This window comes from Lepidochelys kempii, chromosome 2 (assembly GCF_965140265.1).
Source record: "Lepidochelys kempii isolate rLepKem1 chromosome 2, rLepKem1.hap2, whole genome shotgun sequence".
NCBI lineage: Eukaryota > Metazoa > Chordata > Testudines > Cheloniidae > Lepidochelys > Lepidochelys kempii.
The window spans coordinates 34294873-34300872 of record NC_133257.1 but is presented as its reverse complement, the minus strand read 5'-3'; positions in this window follow the sequence as shown (position 1 = coordinate 34300872).

Here is a 6000-nt window from a genome sequence, read left to right as displayed (position 1 = left end):
ACCTCTATAACAGGCACCTCCACGTACACTCCCCTCTGAGATCACAGGAGAAATGCAGACCCATCTAGCCCACATGGTTTCCATGCAATTGAGAGAGGAAGAGCTTCTGTGGAGCCCATCCTGGACTGAAAATAAATGTAGCTGTTTTCCCTGGTGCTTTAGGAATCAGTTGCTCTTGGGGAGTGTCTTTGTGGGTGCACCACTTTAGGTGTCTTGGCGCCCTGTGCTTCTAATCAGAGATTTGTAGTAGCAGTGCCCCCCAGCTATCTCGTGCAGCTCTAAGCGGTTACCCCACATGCGCAGGCAACAGTTCCTTCTCTACCGCCTTTGGCTTCAGTCGGAACGACAGCAGCGCCCTCACAGCTTTAGATATTTCTATTATTTCAGTTATTTCCCAGCTAATACCCTCTCTTCCTTTAACTATTTTAAAAAATTCTTTCCTTTTCCCTGCCTCAGGCGGGTAACTCCCAATGACAGAAGAGGCATAACGGGATTATTCCCATTCCAGCCTCTCAGAGGTGCCTGGCTCTCCAGGCTTCAAACACTGTCTCACTTGCAGACTGTCTATATTGGTCTCTTGAGGGCCATCTGCAGTGTGTCCATTGCCTGCGGAAAACACATATCTCAAAAGTGTCCCCGCTGCAAAAAACTGACAGCTAAGACAGGGAAGGCTAGAGATCTCCAGTTGAAACTCCTGATGATGGAGAAATCCCTCAGACCAGCCTCCAACCCAGAGTCCAGGACACCTCCGGGTCAACAGCCACCTCAGACATGGGATCCTCCTTAAAAACAGCTACTAAGGACTCTGTTCCTAAAAAAGCCACAACAGGGAGGCTTCAACTCTGAAGCCCCTCCCCTCCACTGAGGGGCACTGCTCTACAGTCACCTAAAGTGGAGCACCCCCAGGAACATTCCTTGAAGAAAAGGTTACTCACCTTGTGCAGTAACAGAGGTTCTTCGAGGTGGTTGTCCCTGTGGGTGCTCCACTACGCTCACTCTCCTCTACTTCAGAGTTTCATGTTGATCCTCTGAGGTAGAGAAGGAACTGGGGAACGGTTGGCTGCGCATGTGGGTAACCACTCGGAGCAGTGCGAGATGGCTACCACGCATGCGTGGCCGACTAGGGGCACTGCTCCTACAAATCTCCGATTATAAGCTCAGGGCACCAAGACACCGAAAGTGGAGCACCCACAGGGACAACCATCTCAAAGAACCTCAGTTACTGCACAAGATGAGTAACCTCCTCATCTACCTGTGGAAGATTCTTACCTGAAAGAGCAGCCTGCTGACTATACAGGTCCTTCACAGACAGCCAAGTCCAGGCAGGCATTGTCTCAGCCTATTTTCAGCATGAAAAGTAAAGGCAACAGAAATAAAGTATGAAACATCTGAGATGCTAAATACCCCCTTAAGCATTTATAAGCACTGCTAACATGAGTAGGCAGGATTGCAAGTGTGCTTCCTGTCCATCTAAAAAAATTCTGTGGGCTAAGAACTTCTCCCTAGAAAAGGAGGTGGGGGGGCAGATTTGTTTCAAGTAGGCATAGGAGGCTTTGGTTCTTCAGATGAGATGCTCAGACAAATCAGTTCCCAGCTATCCACCTGGGAAAGCTGGATGAGGGCTCTGCTATATATGTCTTCCCACTTCTTCAACTGCTTCTCACAACAGTATTTTGGATGTCTATCTCACAGAGGTGGTCTGCTATTGCAGGACCAATCCTCTATCTGAGACCAGGCAGCTTTAAAATGAATACTTGGATGAAGTGATCAGTGTTACCATGGACCTCAGAAGACAAGTCAACAAATAGAACTTATTTTGCTGTCTGGTGCAAATTCCATAGTTTAAGTACCTTATTAAACCAGTGGAACATAGCCTTGTGTTCCCCCAGGAGGGCTTTATTTTAGATATATGAGTGTCCAAGTAAAAAAAGGTCAAGTATCTGCGGTATAATGTGCTCTGCAGGTTAAAGAAAAGATGCTTTGTACAAATCCCAACATTAAATGCTTTTTTATAACATTAATCTTGTCCCAACCCTACAAGGTCATAGAGTACAACCTCTGAACCTGTACTGGAGGTGTCGTCATACTTCCTGTCCATTAGAGTAGGCCTCCTGATGGCTATTCTCTCCAGTCAAATGAAGTGGAAGTTTTTTTAAGTTGGTAGCTTTCTCTAACAAGAATCAGTATTGTAATTATCATTCAGACAGGTAGTCCTTACTACTGTAATAGCATTTATTCCCCAAATACATTTGTAATGGGGTCCCAGTGGGGGCCAGCTGTGGTCACTCAATTAGGGTGAACTGCAAAGAATGGGGCAGACAACCCTCAAAAAGCTGGTGGATATTCCAATACGTAGATTTACCAAGCCAGCACAAAACAGCTTCTTTGTTACCTTACTCGTTACACAGAAGTCCAGATGACACAATTCCCTTAAAGCCTCCATCCAGGTACCTAAGCCAAATATGATGATTTCTGAACATCCTTTTTCATCATATAAAATAAAAGGTTTTACCAATTCCAAAGGATCGGACACATTACCTCCCAGATTAATGAATATTTCAGATCTTACCCAAATACATGCCACAGCCAATTCTTATTAACTAAACTAAAATTTATTAAAACACAAAAGAGAGAGTATGGTTTAAAGATTAATATACATACAGATGAGTTCAATTCACTGAGGTTCAGATTCATAGCAGAGATGGTGAGCTTTATAGTTGCAAAGAGTTCTTTCAGAAATAGTTCAAAGGTTAATGTTCAGTGTTCAAATCTCATATTTAGGGTGTACCAGCATAACTGGAACCTCAGTCTTGCGCCTCAAACTTCCACCGATGAAGCTTAAGATCTGAGATGACGGAATCAGGACCCAAGGTTCTTTTATACAATTTTATGTCCTCTTTGACAAGTTGGAAATTCCTCTGGGAACAAAAGGTAATTAGGATGACTTTGAAGGAGGTCCATCACTGGTACTTAGCTATAGGAATTAACATAAGGCAATTTGCTTGTTTCTCCACCATTCACATATGACTTGCTATACATTTCAAAGAGAGATGAATACAGAGAAATCCCATGTTTACAATTCATTTAAATACCAGGATGTTCTTTTGATCTCTGAATTAACAGAATACAACATAACAGCCATACTGGGTCAGACCAAAAGTCCATCAAGCCCAGTATCTTGTCCTCTGACAGTGGCCAATGGCAGGTGCCCTAAAGGAAATGAACAGAGAGGTTATCATCAAGTGATCTATGCCCTGTCACCCAATCCCAGCTTCTGGCAAACAGAGGCTAGGGACGCCATTCCTGCCCATCCTGGCTAATAGCCATTGATGGACCTATCTTGCATGAATCTATCTAGCTCCCTTTTGAACCCCATTATAGTATTGGCCTTTGCAACATCCTCTGGCAAGGAGTTTCCAGAGATCAAAGTGCATTGGATGAAAAAATACTTTCTTGTGTTTGTTTTAAACCTGCTACCTATTAATTTCATTTGGTGGCCCCTTGTTCTTGTGTTATGAGAAGGAGTAAATAACACTTCCTTATTTACTTTCTCTATACTACTCATGATTTTATAGACCTCCATCGTATCCCCCCTTGGTCACCTATTTTCCAAGCTGAAAAGTCCCAGTCTTATTAATCTCTCCTCGTACTGAAGCCGTTCTATACCCCTAATCATTTTTTTCCCTTTTCTGAACCTTTTCCCATTCCAATATCTTTTTTGAGGTGGGGCCACCACATCTGCACGCAGTATTCAAGGCGTTGGCCTACTATGGATTTATGCAGAGACAGTATATTTTCTGTCTTATTAGCGATCTCTTTCTTGATGATTCCCAACATGGTTCGCTTTTTTAACTGCTGCTGCACATTGAGTGGATGTTTTCAGAGAACTATCCACCATGACTCCAAGATCTCTTTCTTGAGTGGTAACAGCTAATTTAGACCCCATCATTGTATATGTATAGTTAGGATTATGTTTTCCAATGTGCATTACTTTGCATTTATCAACATTAAATTTCATCTGTCCTTTTGTTGCCCTGTCACCCAGTTCTGAGAGATCCTTTTGTAGCTCTTTGTACAATAGGTCGACTTACCCCCATAGTGAAGATAAACCCTCAGTCTCAGGGTAGAGTAATCAAATCTCCATCAATTCATAACTTCACCTAACTGCATATTAGTCATCCAATCCTAGCCAATGTAATTTCCTTTCTTTTGACAGAAGCTTTCTCCATGCCATAGTGTCCAGGGGAAGCTGTACAAGATATGCAAATATAACCTATCTTGTTCTGGGTGTCCTATTTAAAGGATGATGCTGCTTCCCAGCTTGGATGTACGCTGCTATGAATATCCCATTATAACAGATCCGTTGACCTTAGCGCAAGGATGAGTATCTAACAGGGTAGTGGCTTGGAGCAGGGGAAGTTCACATTTTAAAATGGTCTGTTTAATATATCAGACAATATGTGAATGAACATGTTTCTCTTCTAAGTAGGGGTCGAAAAAATAAGCAAGCGCTGGTACTCAAATTAGCACTTTATTTGTCATTCAGGTATTGTTTTGACAGCCTTCTAAAGGACAACAGGCAAATAACTTCATAGGAATACTATACCTATTTAATTATTAAGAACCTGGGAGGGTAATGCAAGAACCTATACATACAGCATTTCATATCACAATATTTATCTGCAAATTTGAGCCTGGTCCTGCAGCTCTTATTTGCATGAGTAGTAGCATTGTCACCAAAAAGGCTATTGGATCAGACCTGCAATGTAATACCCGTTTTTATCTTGGCTAACTTCACAATCGGTTACCTTGCTTACAGTGTTCATATTGTTTTAGAACAAGATTGTACTGTAGGAGCATATTATTATTTGGTTCTTGAATTATTTGCCTGTAAAAATTTGAGGTCTGTTTTATTTGCATACAAAAAATATGCCTACCAGGAAGTTCAAACTGGAGTATTTGTGTTTTAATGCTAAGTTAACAGTTCTTGGTTCACCAAATTGAGGCAAAATGTACGGATACCCTTTTCTTCTGCAAGAAGATGTTTGATCTTTCAGTTTGAAAGAAACTTATTAAAGGAAACCATTTGGGTTCTCATTTTTAACTGTATGTAAATTGTTTGCCCAAACTTTTTTCCTCCTAAATGAACATTTTATTCTGGCAATAGTATATTTTGTGTGAAATTTACATAGTAATAATCTTGAAAAGCTGTTGTCTATATAATCCAGTAAGCATTATACGCAATATAGAAATCTATACTATAGTACAGCATAGAAGTGAGGTACATAGTGTAGAAACACCATTTTAAACTTTTTTCTAAAACATACATTGCTGAATTCTGAAATCTTTACCCACACGGAACATTGCTTGGGCTGAAATAGTGCCATGGACTTCATTGGAACAACCTAACATGAATAAGGGTTATAGAATTAGGCCCATATTCTGTAGAACATCTTATGAAACACTGGCTTTCTGAATACACAGACGACGTGTTCTCTTTAATTAGAAAAAATATTGCTCGTGTTCCTCACTCACAGAAGTAGTCTGTAGAAGTAGTCTGTCTACTGGAAAATGTCCCTGTTGTTGCTACTCCTGCATCTTGATCTTGTACATTTTCTGTAATGCAGCTGTTTACAAGTGTCTAGCACCATACACATATTCTCTACTTGTTCCTGGAATTATGTGCTGTATGTTAATTTCCCTTTAATGCTATAGATGTATTGAATAGGAAATCATTTCTATATACTAATATGCAGTCATTTTCATGAATTTCCTTATCCTCTATGCATTCAAGTCTTGCCTTGTGTTCAATATTTTTCTGTAGGGGATGTATGCCACCATTCCATCCATTTCTCAGTCTTAAATATAAAGCCATCTTTGTGCAAGAGAGCAGTTTTATCTTACTTTGTGTATGAAATGTAAGGGAAAACATCACAAATACAGTGCTCACCATTAAAACATCAACATTTGTCAATTAGTTACTACACCATGGTGTCTGCA